The sequence below is a fragment of the Hordeum vulgare genome, chromosome 3H, assembly GCF_904849725.1.
Source record: "Hordeum vulgare subsp. vulgare chromosome 3H, MorexV3_pseudomolecules_assembly, whole genome shotgun sequence".
Taxonomy (NCBI): Eukaryota; Viridiplantae; Streptophyta; class Magnoliopsida; order Poales; family Poaceae; genus Hordeum; species Hordeum vulgare.
Window position 1 is genome coordinate 101,189,096 of NC_058520.1, and position 14,831 is coordinate 101,203,926.

Here is a 14,831-nt window from a genome sequence, read left to right on the forward strand (position 1 = left end):
AATAAAAATTGCTCCCTAATATGTATGATCTATTAGTGTGTAAAATAAGCTTTGTACGAACCTCTGATGAGGAAGACATAAAAGCGACAGACTGCATAATAAAGTTCTTTATCACAGGAGGCAATATAAAGTGGCGTTCCTCCGCACTAAGAGGACACGCATCTAAACCTCAAAAGCGCATGACAACCTCTGCTTCCCTCTCCGAAGGGCCTATCTTGTACCTTTACTTTTTGCCCTTGAAAGAGTCATGGTGATCTTCACCAATTCCTTGTTTCGCCTTTATCTTGGCTAACGTCATATGCTAGGGAAAGATCTATATTCATATGTCAACTTGGAAGTAAGTATTCATGAATTATTATTGTTGTCATTACCCTTGAGGTAAGCAGTTGGGAGGCGAAACTATAAGCCCCTATCTTTCTCTGTGTCCAGCTGAAACTTTGATCTCATGAGTACCATGTGAGTTGTAGCAATTGTAGAGAACGAAAGGATGATTGAGTATGTGGATTTGCTTTACAAGCTCTTATTTGACTCTTTCTGATGTTGTGATAAATTGCATTTGCTTCAATGACCAAAGGTTATCGGTTGTTACTTCTCGGTAAGGTTCTTGATCACTTTACTTTTTCAAGGAATTATCACTTTAGCATGAGAGATTATATGTTGGTATTGTTGTTCTGATCATGATCATCATGCCTGCATGTTCGTATCTTGTTTTGTCGACACCTCTCTCCCTAAACATGTGGACATATTTATTGAGCTAGGCTTTCGCTTGAGGACAAGCGAGGTCTAAGCTTGGGGGAGTTGATACATCCATTTTGCATCATGTTTTCATGTTGAAATTTATCGGTTCTTGGGCAGTTATTTCACTTCACGCTACAATGCTTATGTATTTTCTCTCTTATTTTGCAAGGTTTACATGAAGAGGGAGAATGCCGGCAGCTGGAATTCTAGCCTGAAAAAGGAGCAAGTTTGAGATACCTATTTTGCGCAACTCCAAACGCCGTAAAAATCAACGAAGATTTTTTTCAGGAATTATAAAAAATACTCGGCCGAAGAAGTGCCAGAGGGGCGCCAGCAGGTGACCACAAGCCTGCTAGGCACGGCCATCCACTGGTCGCGCCTAGGGGGCTTGTGGGCACCCAGCTGGCCCTCTGGCCCCCCTCTTCTGCTATATGAAGGGTTTCGTCCGGAAAAAAAATCAAGAGGAGGCTTTTTCGAGGATTCGCCGCCGCCACGAGGCGGAACTTGAGTAGAACCAATCTAGAGCTCCGGCAGGACGATCCTGCCAGGGAAACTTCCCTCCCGAAGGGGGAAATTGTCGCCATCGTCATCACCAACACTCCTCTCATCGGAGGGGACTCGTCACCATCAACATCTTCATTAGCACCATCTCATCTCCAAACCCTAGTTCATCACTTGTAACCAAACTTCGTCTCGCGACTCCGATTGGTACTTGTAAGGTGGCTAGTAGTGTTAATTACTCTTTGTAGTTGATGCTAGTTGGATTACTTGGTGGAAGATTTACGTTCAGATCCTTGATCCTACTCATTACCTCTCTGGTCATGAATATGATTATGCTTTGTGAGTAGTTACTTTTGTTCCTGAGGACATGGGATAAGTCATGCTAATAGTAGTCATGTGAATTTGGTATTCGTTCGATACTTTGATGTGTTGTATGTTGTTTTTCCTCTAGTGGTCTTATGTGAACGTCGACTACATAACACTTCACCATTATTTGGGCCTAGAGGAAGGCATTCGAAGTAGTAAGTAGATGATGGGTTGCTAGAGTGACGGAAGCTTAAACCCTAGTTTATGTGTTGCTTCGTAAGGGGCTAATTTGGATCCACTAGTTTAATGCTATGGTTACACTTTGTCTTAATTCTTCTTTCGTAGCTGTGGATGCTTGCGAGAGGGGTTAATCATAAGTGGGATGCTTCTCCAAGTAAGGGCGGTACTCAAGCGCCGGTCCACCCACATATCAAACTATCAAAGTAACGAACGCGAATCATATGAACATGATGAAAACTAGCATGACAGAAATTCCCGTGTGTCCTCGGGAGCATTTTTCCTCCTATAAGACTTTGTCCAGGCTTGTCCCTTGCTACAAAAGGGATTGGGCCACTTTGCTGCACCGTTGCTACTTTTGTTACTTGCTACTTGCTACGAATCATCACACCACACAATCACTTGTTACCGATAACTTCAGTGCTTGCAGATTTTACCTTGGTGAAAACCACTTGTCAAATCCTTGTGCTCCTCGTTGGGTTCGACACTCTTACTTATCGAAAGGACTACGATTGATCCCCTATACTTGCGGGTCATTAGCAGATGGCAAAGGGGTGGGTGGGGTGGGGCGGGATTTGGCCTTTAGGGTGGCGCCCCTTTGCCGTCCGCGTGCTCTTTGATGTCCGCTTGTGGGTCACTTTCCATGCGTCAGCAAACGGCAAAGAGGTGGTCGACGGCAAATAAAACCTTTGCCATCAGCAACCTCTTTGTCGTCCGATTTGTACTAGCTGACGGCAAAGAGAATCTTTGGCATGCGTTAGTAGACGGCAAAGGCATGGCAGACGGCAAATTTATCAATTCGAGTAGTGTCACTCTAGACACACGAAAACTACCCCAGGCTTATAAGACCCTCTGCCACGAATCAATTAAGTTGTCATTGGATACACAGAATATGTAAAATAAAAACAAAAGTAACACAAAGTTGGTGGTCAACTCTTTGTTATACTAGAGTAACCATGGACCTAGACCCAACTTATATCATAGTTAATTAACTCATTCGAGTTGGCTCTTTATTTGTATGACCGGACTTTTGAGCAAGTCAACCTAGCTCATGTCATAGCGAAAAAATAATGTTTGTAGATTAGAAAATATTTGTAAAATTATCAAAAATGTTTAAATTGTTTTAAAAATATTTCTAAAACATAAAAAGGCACATCAAGCTAAAATGGTGTAAATTTAATTCCCATAATAAATATTGTTCATCAATATAAAAAATATTGACAAAATCATGAAATTTTAAATATATTAAATAATTCAAAAAAATGTGGATACAAAATTCATTAAATCTAAAAATGTGCAGGAAATTGGAAAAACATTCATGATATTTATGAATGTTAATAAATTTTAAATCTGAAGTTGTGAGTCGAAAATGGACTTGCAATTTGGACAAAAAAGATCGAACCCGACTTGCAAGTCATGGGTGAACTTGCAACTCGGAAAAAAAAGGTTAGGCCGAGTTGCAAGTTGAGGATAAACTTGCAACTAGAACAAAAAATGTTGGACCCTAGTTGTGAGTCGAGCATGGACTTGCAACTCGAACAAAAAAAGTCGGGACCCAGTTGCGAGTCGACCGTGGACTTGCAACTAGGACAACATAAATGTGAGGACCGAGTTGTGACTCACAGGTGAGATTGCAACTAGGACAACACAAATGTCAGGGCCGAGTGGCAAGTCCGGGATGGAATTGCACCTGGGACCAAAAATATCGGACTCGAGTTGCAAGTCAAGGATGGACTTGCAACTAGAACAAAAAAAAGTTGTCCTCCAATTGCGACTTGAGGATAGACATGCAACTTGGACAAAAAGGTCGGGCCCGAGTTGTGAGTTGAAGATGAGATTGCAACTGGGACAAAAAAAGATCGAACCCAATTGGCGAGTCGAGTGTGGACTTGCAACTGCATAAAAAGGTTGGGTCCGAGTTGCGAGTCGATGGTGGAGTTGCAGCTGGAAAAAAAGAAAGACTAGGCCAAAGTTGTGAGACAAGGGTGGACTTGTTATTGGGACAAGGTTGGGCCCTAATTACGAGTCAAGGATGGATTTGCAACTACTCCCTCCGTCCCATAATATTAGAGAGTATTTTTACATTAGTGTAGTGTCAAAAACACTCTTATATTATGGGATGGAGGGAGTAGAACACACACAAAATGTTAAGCCCTAGTTGCGAGTTGAGCATGGACATGCAGCTGTGACAAAAAAGGTCGGGTTCCAGTTGCGAGCAATGAATGAATCTGAAACTCAAACAAGAAAGTGTTGGACCCCATTTGCGACACAAAGGTGAGTTTGCAACTTAGACAAAAAATTGTCAAAGCCTAGTTGCGGGTTGTGTGGATTTACAAGTGGGACAACCAAAATAACAATCATGTTTGATGGTGGACAATTAACCAACAATGATTGAAAAACATCATGAATTTTGAAAAAATAAAATAAAAATAAGAAAACGAATGAGAGTGGATGAGGTGCTACTTTTTTAAAATAATACATGTTTCTTTATTAAATTTGAAAATATTGTGCCCATTATTTTTTTCAAAATTAACACACCATCAAGCGCGTGGTGGCTGAATGGATCTACTCGGCTTAAGCGAAGCCGACAGGAACTTATCGGACACGCGGCGGGTGATAAGAGGCCACTCGGTAGCCCACGACTGGCCCGAACGCGTCATTTGGACCGGGCGCCCTCCAATCGGCCGTGGCAAAGCCGACTCGCCAGTCGGTCAGTGCTCGGCCGATAGGAGGCCACGAAGCCACGGGCCACACTGCGCCCCCTTCTTCCTACTCTCTTCCTCCTTTCCCCTCATTCCTCCTCTCTCTATAGAAAAATGGCTTGAATTTTCTAGGGTATTTGAACTGATTTCTTCCCCGTTATCCATCGTAGTTTGATTCTAGAGGGTTAGGGGAGATAAGGGAACCCCCGATCTCTTGATGGGGTAGCTCATGATGGTGATGGTAACCATTTTGGGGGAGGTGGTTGAGGTGGTGGTGGTGGAGGTGGAGGTGGGGGTGCTGGTGGTGGAGGTGGTGGTGGTGGCGCACGCTCTTGCGTTCGTCATTCTTCCATCGATATTCGTTATTTTCCCCTGCCGTTCGTCGTTTTTCGCATGCTTCAAGGGTACGATTTAACATCCATTCCCGTAATATTTAGTTGTGCGAATATTTATAGTTGCTTTTCAAGTATATGTAGATGGAAAATATTTAGTTGCTATGGTAGCTTATGGTAATATGTTTGGTTGTATTGATGTTGATTCGGTAAATATATTTAGTTTTACCTTGTGCTCAATATTTGTCCATGTTTCATAGATGTCAAAGATAGTAAAGTTAGTTTTTTATTACGGTCGTGGTACTGTGAGAAAAATCAGAATGGTGTCGATCTAAGTGAATTTCAGTGCATTGAGATGCGAGTGACTACCCGTGAAACATGGTCTGTTATTCAGTTGATAGAATGGCTAACCGGATGTTTAGGGTTTAATACTGAAACAAACATTGTGGGTGTTCATGCATTATGGACCCGGTTCAGTTCAAATATTTTCTTTTATTTGAAGCAAATAGAGTGAGACTCTCAATGGGTGCATTTGTTACAAGCTTGCAAGAGCAGGAGATGTAATCATGTCGCCTTAGTCCTCCCCGTCATGAAGCATATTAGTGCACCTCAAGCCGAGGGTGGTTATGATTATGGTCAGATGAGTGAAGGGATGCATGATTCAATGTCAAATTATGTGTCTCATCCTGGATATGATGTTTATGAGGTGAGTACACATGAGGTGAAAATTGGAAACGAAGTCAGGCCAACATGTGAGTGCACATGCAACAAACCGAAGTTGCTTCACCTACCTTGCTCGCGTGTACTTGCTGCTTGCGGACAGCTAGGACTTGACGCGATCTCATTCATGTCTCCGTACTTTTTGAAAGAGTTCGTCCTCAATATCTAGGCACGTGAGTTGATGGGTTTTTGATCAATGGGTAACTTCAACACTATTGACCCTGCTAAAAGGCGATACATTCCGCACCCTGAGAATATGTGTACAGTAGAGGTAGACGGCAGTGTCAGCGGATCTGGAATGATATGGATGAATCTGAAGCCGGAGGGCACGCCATGTAATGCATTCTATGCAATGAATTTGGACATAGGGGCCCTGATTGTCTCACTTTCTTCACTTCAAAGGGGCACTGGCGTGGACTAGGCAGCCGGGGAAGAAGAAGAGGAAGAGGGGGAGCAAGACTTTAAGTTTGTATTAAGTGTGGCACTATCTTTTAAATTGTACTAAATGAGGCACTATGTTTTATGTTTGTATTAAGTATGGATTAAATATGGCACTATTTTATTATTTGTACTAAGTGTGGCACTCTCTTTTAATTTGTAAGTGTGGAACAATGTTTTAAATTTCTATGGCATGTGTCACTATCTTTAATTACTATAGTAATCGAGGGAATGTTTTTTTCTTAAGCCGGACATTGATAGTAAGCATCATGTTGCGCTATTAAGTGAGCACAAGCTCGTACCCCTTGTCACTCGCACTCCTAAGGTGGACCCGAGGATACTCCCGGATTGGGTTAACAGGTACACGTTTCACTTATTTCTCCCAAGCAGTTGTATTAATGGGACACACTTACTGAATTTTTATGTTGTTTGATATGCAATATGAAATGGGTCGTGCTTTTACCTTTCGCACATCTAGTTAAGGCCACTGAGACATCCAGGTACCTCGCTATTGACTCCTCTTTGCTCACCTGCTTAGTGGACCGATGGAGGCCTGAGACCCACATGTTCCACTTCCCCTGGGTGAGATGGCTCCTACTCTGGAGGTTGCTTCACTGATGCCGGGACTACCATTGGCACGGCCTGCCATACAGGGCCGGCCCTGGCGTACGGCCGGCAGGGCGACGGCCTAGGGCCCACGCAGGAGGGGGGCCATAATATAGTATGTATGTACAATATAGCGTATTAAAAATATATGAAAAAGGAAGAAATCAGATGGTTAGGCGCGGCTGCGATCAATTGTCCAGTTTATGCACACGTCATAAAATCTGTTTGTGGCTTCGTCTTCTGGTCTCCTCGTCGACTCGACGCTTCGTCTCGAGTGCCCTCGTCAAACGAATCGTCGGCTACAGTACTGCGGCGTCTCGGCCGGCTTGTCACCGCTGCGTGCGCCGACGCGTCAGCCGACCGGCACACCGGCCATCCAACATCCATCCATCAACAGACAACAGTATTGCGCAGCAAGGCAGGGCGACGTCTTGGACAATGTTGGACAATGTTGATCTTGATTGTGCCCTTAATGACTTTGCATCAAGAAACACTCGAAGAAAATTTTTCTGAATAATTAAATTATTATTGTTGTCGATGAAGTTCGAAATTTGGTTCTTATTTGAGGTAATCATGCCATTTTAGTTTCATTTCTCTATCTTTTTAGTATTATTATTTTCGATTTAGTAAGTTAAAATTTTCTTATTATTATTGTCGATGGAGTCAGTCAATTATTATAGTTAAATTTTAAACTAACAATATATGGTCTTAGGACATAGGGGCTCTTGATAACCCACGAGTATAGGGGATTGCAACAGATTTCGAGGGTAGAGTATTCAACCCAAATTTATTGATTCGACTCAAGGGGAAGCGAAAGAATATTCTCAAGTATTAGCAGTTGAGTTGTCAATTCAACCACAGCTGAAAGATTTAGTATCTGCAGCAAAGTATCTGTATCAGAGTAGTATGATAGCAGCAGTAGCAACAGTAACCAGTAGCAGCAAAGTGACAGCAGTAGCAGCAAAGTAAAGTAACAACAGAGTAACAATAGCAGCAGTGACAGCAGTAGCGGCAAAGTAACGTAGCAAGGACCAGTAGGAAAAACTCGTCGGCATTGGCTCCGTGATGGATGATTATGCCGGATACTATTCATCATGTAACAGTTATAACACGGAGAGATAAGTAACTAGCTCCAGTTCGTCAATCTAATGTAGGCATGTATTCCGTATGTAGTCATACGTGCTTAGGGAAAAGAACTTGTATGACATCTATTGTCCATCCCTCCCGTGGCAGCGGGGTCCTAATGGAAACTACGGGATATGAAGGTTCTCCTTTTAATAAATAACCGGACCAATGCATTAACACTTGGTGAGTACATGAACTCCTCATACTATGGTCATCTCCGGGAGTGGTTCCGGCTATTGTCACTCCGGGGTTGTCGGGTCATAACACATAGTAGGTGACTACAACTTGCAAGATAGGATCAAGAACACACATATATTGGCGACAACATAATAGGTTCAGATCTGAAATCATGGCACTCGGGCCCTAGTGACAAGCATTAAGCATGGCAAAGTAGTAGCAACATCAATCTCAGAACATAGTGGATACTAGGGATCAATCCCCGTCAAAACTAACTCGATTACATGATAGATCTCATCCAACCCATCACCGTCCAGCAAGCCTACGATGAGATTACTCACGAACGGTGAAGAGCATCATGGAATTGGCGATGAAGGAAGGTTGGTGATGATGATGGCGACGATCTCCCCTCTCCGGAGCCCAGAACGGACTCCAAATTTGCCCTCTAGATGAAGAACAGGAGGTGGTGTCGCCTCCGTATCGTAAAACGCGATGAACTCTTCTCCTTAAATTTTTTTTCCAGACGAAACGAACTAAATAGAGCTGGATTTGGAGGCGGTGGAGCTTTGTGGGCCCCACAAGCCTACCACGCGCGGCTAGTGAGGGCCCGCACCTGGTGGGCTTGTGGGCTCACAGCTCCACTTCCTCCGTTGATTCTGGCGCCGGTATTTTTTATATATTCCACAAAAATTCTCCGTAAATTTTCAGGTCATTCCGAGAACTTTTATTTCTGTGCAAAAACAACACCATGGCAATTCTGCTGAAAACAGCGTTAGTCCGGGTTAGTTCCATTCAAATCATGCAAATTACAGCCCAAAACATGGGCAAAAGAGTTCGGAAAAGTAGATATGATGGAGACATATCAACTCCCCCAAGCTTAAAGCCTTGCTTGTCCTCAAGCAATTCAGTTGACAAACTGAAAGAAACAAAAGAAAAACTTTTACAAACTCTGTTTGATATTGTTGTTGCAACTATGTCTAACTCATATCCAGAATTTCAGCAACATCACAAGCTAACCACATAAGCAAATGGCATCTAGGTCTCACGGTAAACTCATATCAATGGCATAATCAACTAGCGAGCACATAATAATAAGTCTCAAACGTCAACACTTCAATCAAAACAATCATGAAGCAGTATGAACAGATGGTATCTCGCTAGCTCTTTTTGAGACCGCAAAACATAAATGCAGAGCACCTTCAAAGACCAAGGGCTGACTAAACATTGTAATTCATGGCAAAGAAGATCCAGTCACAGTCATACTCAATCACAGTTAAAAGCAAAGCATCAAAATGACAGAGGTGCTCTCTAATTGGGGCTTTTATAAGAGGAGGATGACTCAATAGGAACATAAATAGATAGGCCCTTCGTAGAGGGAAGCATTGATTTGCAGAGGTGCCAGGGCTCAAGCTTTGAAAACAGAGATAATAATTTTGGGTGGCATGCTTTCATTGTCAACACAATGACCAAGAGTTCTCACCATCTTCCACGCTACACATGCTATAGGCGGTTCCCAAACAGAAAAGTAAAGTTTTGACTCCCCCACAACTGATCAATCACACTCCATGACTAGCCGAATACTCGTGTGCCGTCCATACCAACATCAATCCAGGGGGAGTTTTGTTTGCAATTATCTTTTCGATTTGAGCATGGAACTGGGAATTCCAATTACCGGTCCCTTTCTCGTGAATGATAGTGAATAAACACATATCGAGGATAACACGCTTAGCATGGAAGATATTGATAGCCCCCTGTCACCACATGAGCGGTTCGGGCATGCAAAACAGATTATTTCTTGAAGCTTTAGAGAGTGGCACATGCAAATTTACTTGGAACGGCAGGTAGATACCGCATATAGGTAGGTATGGTGGACTCATATGGAACAACTTTGGTTTTATGGAAGTGGATGCACAAGCAGTATTCGCACTTAGTACAAGTGAAGGCTAGCAAAAGACTGGGAAGCGACCAACTAGAGAGCGACAACAGTCATCAAAATGCATTCAGATTAACCAACATTGAATGCAAGCATGAGTAGGACATAAATCACCATGAACATGAATATCGTAGAGGCTACGTTGATTTTGTTTCAAGTACATGCGTGAACATGCTCCAAGTCAAGCCACTTGAATCATTCAAAGGATTATACCATCCTATCATACTACATCATAGTCATCTCAAAATTCATGTTGGCATCCAAGACAAACCATTATAAGCTCCTAGCTAATTAAGCATGGCATCAGAAACTATGATCTCTAAGTTGTCATTGCAAACATGTTTCTCTCACAACAAAGCTGAATCAGGAACGATGAGCTACTCATATTTACAAAAAAAAAAATAGATCAAGTTCATACCAACTTTTCCAGGCTCAGTCACTTCATCATATATCGTCATTATTGCCTTTCACTTGCACGACCGAACGATGTGAAGAATAATAAGTGTGCTCGTGCATTAGACTAAGATGGAATCTGCAAGCAAACACAAAGGAGAAGACAAAGTAATATGGATCTTTAACATATAAACAGATATGCATGCGAGAGCCACTAAACATTGTAACCATGGTCTTCTACCTTGACCCAAAGAAAAAGAAAACTATTTACACGGGAAAGCTCCCAACAAGCAAAAGAAGAAGAAAAATATTTTTTGATTTTTTCAAACTAGACAGACACACAAAAATAAAACGAGAAAAAGAAATAAACTAGCATGGATGATACAGTGGCAAAGTGTGAACACCGACTAACAAAGTGAAAGCATAAGCAAGAATATAAAGTCGGTGAGAAACACGTACTCCCCCAAGCTTAGGATTTTGGCCTAAGTTGGTCTACTCCCAAGGAGGGAAATAACCAGCTCCGGGGTACTCCGGAGTGGATTGAGGATGCCACTGTTGTGTGAGCTCCTCTGGCTCCCACTTATAAACTGGCGTCTGGTACTCGACTGGTGGCTCGGGCATGGGCACCTGTGGTTGGGCTATGCCCCAATATGCGTAGATGTCCGAAGGCATAATAATGTACCTGCCTACATGAAGATTGAACAAAGAAGGAGCAGGCAAAGTATACCAGGTTTTAGATCATCCTTCTATTTATATCTCTATCAAGGAAGTCATGGCGAACCATGCTATCATAATCTAGATGTCTCTCGGGAAGAAGAATCTCTTCTTCCTCATTCAGTCTAATGGGTATCTCAAAATGTCTAGCAAGACGGGTAGCATAGATACCTCCATAGACAACGCCTTTAGAACGGTTCGTGTTCAACCGTTGAGCTACTATAGTGCCCAAGCTATAAGTTTTATCATTATAAAGGGCTTCGCACAAGACCGCAAGATCTGGGGAACTAAGGGACCCAGCTTTCCCACGGCCAATCAAACATTTTCCCACAAATAATGAGAAGTACCGAAGCACGGGAAAATGTATGCTAGCAGCTCTAGCGCAAGACACTCCTCTCTCCTCTCCTACAGCAATAGTATCGATGAAAGCTTCCAAGTCCCGTGGACGAGGTTCATGAATATCCCCAACGTAAGGCAATTTGCAAACATTGCAAAAATCCTGGAGTGACATGCGCTGGGGGATATCATAAAGTTTGAACTCAACCATAGGAGGATTCTTCCTTGGATAGAAGTTAAAGCTTAGTATGAAGATATTAGTGAGGAGGAGGTATTGCGGACACTTATCTTCAACGAAGGTGGTAAGGTCTGCGTTCTCCACCAAGTAATAAAAGTCCTCATAAAATCAGCTGGCGCGTAAGAACACATCGCTTGGCCACTCGCACGCTCGAACTTCTGCAACTCGAGGGACCGGATACTTGGGTTTCTTCTTCCCACTTCCATCATCCTTGGGGTCACGGCTTGAAGAGCCTCTTAAGAACCTCCTCATCTTTTCCCTTTTCTATCTCTGAAAAATTCTGAAATTTTAGTGACTCTAAGTAAAAGTGAACAAGGCTCAACTAAACTCGTAGCAACTACTCCAACAAGTGCCTAGAGGCCATATTACGCATCAAAACTACTTGGGACCAGCTAAAATTAGCATGCAAAGCTCAAGAACATGGTCACCAAGGCAACAAAAATACACGAAGTATAAGGCACTAGAGCAAAAACTAATTGGACCAATGGAGGAGTCACTTACCAAGGAGTAATTTCCCCAAAACAGTTCAGTGAATGGTGCTTTGCACAAGGAGATCGAAAATCCTAGCAAGAGGAGCAAGAACACGGGTTTGAGCTGCGAAACGATTTTTTCTGGAGGTAGGAGAAGCAAATGGGAGCTAGAATGAGTGGAGGAGCTGCACGTGGGCCCCAGAAGCCTGGTAGGCGCGGCCAGGGGGTGCCCGCGCCTCCAGGGCTTGTGGCCCACTGGTGCATCCCCCAGACTAGCTCTTCGTCTCAGTATTTTTCAAAAAATCCAGAAAAAATCATACTTGATTTTCAGGACGTTCGGAGAACTTTTATTTTCGGGGTACTTTTCTAGTGGATGCTAAAACAAAAAACAGGGAAAACTAAACTAAAACTATCATTTTTCTTCTAAGCAACCGAAGGTGAAAGCTTTGAACAGAGGTTTGTGACTCCTCTATTCATCCGTCTCATGGTCATCGAAAGAAATCCGTCAATGAGGTTGATCAAGTCTCCTTGACAAACTTTTTCGAATCACAAAAGAGAATGGAGAATTTTCGAATAATCACTACGTCACCTCAATGGGGATGTGTATCTCTCCAACAAGCAAATCATACTTCATCTTGACAGGATGTATAGGGCATTCAAAGCTCCCAATAATAATCGATGAAGTTTTTTCGATAGCATTGATGCAATGTACTCGATATTGTTTCTTCGGAAAGTGCACCATATGCTCATTATCATTGACATGGAAAGTGACATTGCCTTTGTTGCAATCAATAACAGCCCCTGCAGTGTTTAAAAAGGGTCTTCCGAGGATGACCGCCATGGCATCGTCCTCGGGAATATCCAGAATAACAAAGTCCATTAAGATAGTAACGTTAGCAACCACAACAGGCACATCCTCGCAAATGTCGATAGGGAAAGCAATTGATCTGTCGGCCATTTGCAGAGATATTTCAGTGGATGTCAACTTATCCAGTCAAGTCTATGATAAAGAGAAAGAGTCATAACACTGACATCGGCTCCAAGGTCGCATAAAGTAGTTCTAACGTAGTTGACTTTAATGGGGCAAGGTATAGTGGGCACTCCCGGATCACCTAGTTTCTTAGGAGTTCCACCCTTGAAGGTATAATTAGCGAGCATGGTGGAAATCTCAACCTCAGGTATCCTCCTCTTATTAGTAACAATATCCTTAATGTACTTAGCATACGGAGACATTTTGAGCATATCTGTCAAACGCATTTGAAGAAAGATAGGTCTAATCATTTCAACAAATCGCTCAAAATCCTCATCATCTTGTTTCTTGGATGGTTTGGGAGGAAAGGGCATGGGTTTCTGAACCTATGGTTCCCTTTCTTTACGATGCTTCCTAGAAGTGAAGTCATTCTTATCGTATCTTCTATTCTTAGGTTGTGGGTTATCAAGATCAACATGTTCAATCTCCACATCCTTATCATTGCTAGGTTGAGCATCTTCATGAACATCACTATTGATATTATCATTACGCTCATGTTCATCACCAGATTGCGTTTCAGCATCAGAGACAGACATCGTTTGGACTCTCAGGTGTAGCAGCAATAGGGTTGCTAGCGTGCAAGTTCTTATCATCTTTCTTCTTCTTCCTAGGATGACTAGGTGCTTCAGTGCTAACTCCTTGAGAATCTTGTTCAATTCTCTTAGGATGACCCGCGGGATATAAAGGTTCCTAAGTCATTCTACCGCCTCTAGTGACGACTCTAACAGAATCGTCATTTAACTCATTGAGCAAGTCATTCTGAGCCTTAAGTACTTTTTCTACTTGAGTAGTAACCATAAAGGCATGTTTACTCAAGAGCTTAAGATCATTGACGTTTCTGTCCACACAAGCACTTAAATGACTAACCATATGAGCATTTGTTCCAATTGTGTGCTAACATAATCATTGAAACTTTGTTGTTCGGCAACAAAGTTATCAGATTCATCCAGGCATAGGCTAGCAGGTTTATCAAAAGGAATATCACTCTCATTGAATCTTCGAAGAAAATTTACTTCTACTACCTGTACCAGGTTATCAAGACCATGGATCTCTTCGATAGGTGGTAGATTTTTGACATCTTCAGATTTAATGCCTTTATCTTTCATAGATTTCTTAGCTTCTTGCATATCTTCAGGACTGAGGAATAGAATACCTCTTTTCTTCGGAGTTGGCTTAGGAGGTGGTTCGGGAATAGTCCAAGCATTCTCATTGCATAAGATATTATTCAATAGGATCTCCGCTTGTTCTACAGTTTGTTCCCTAAAAACACAACCAGCACAACTATCTAGGTGGTCTCTAGAAGCATCGGTAAGTCCATTATAGAAGATATCAAGTATTTCATTCTTCTCAAGAGGGTGATCAGGCAAAGCATTCAGTAGCTGGACGAGCCTCCCCCAAGCTTGTGCGAGACTTGATACGTCTCCGTCGTATCTACTTTTCCGAACTCTTTTGCCCTTGTTTTAGACTCTAATTTGCATAATTTGAATGGAACTAACCCGCACTAACGTTGTTTTCATCAGAATTGCCATGGGGTTGTTTTTGCGCAGAAATGAAAGTTCTCGGAATGACCTAAAAATTTACGGAGAATTTTTCTGGGATTTATGAAAAATACTAGCGCAAGAATCAGCGGAGGGACTTGAGCCGTGAGCCCACAAGCCCACCAGGCGCCCCCCCTGGCCGCGCCTGGCAGGTTTGTGGGGCCCACAAAGCTCCACCGCCTCTCAATCCAGCTCTACATAGTCCATTTCATCCGAAAAAATAAAAGAGAAGAGTTCATCGCGTTTTACGATACGGAGGCGCCGCCACCTCCTGTTCTTCATTTGGAGGGCAGATCT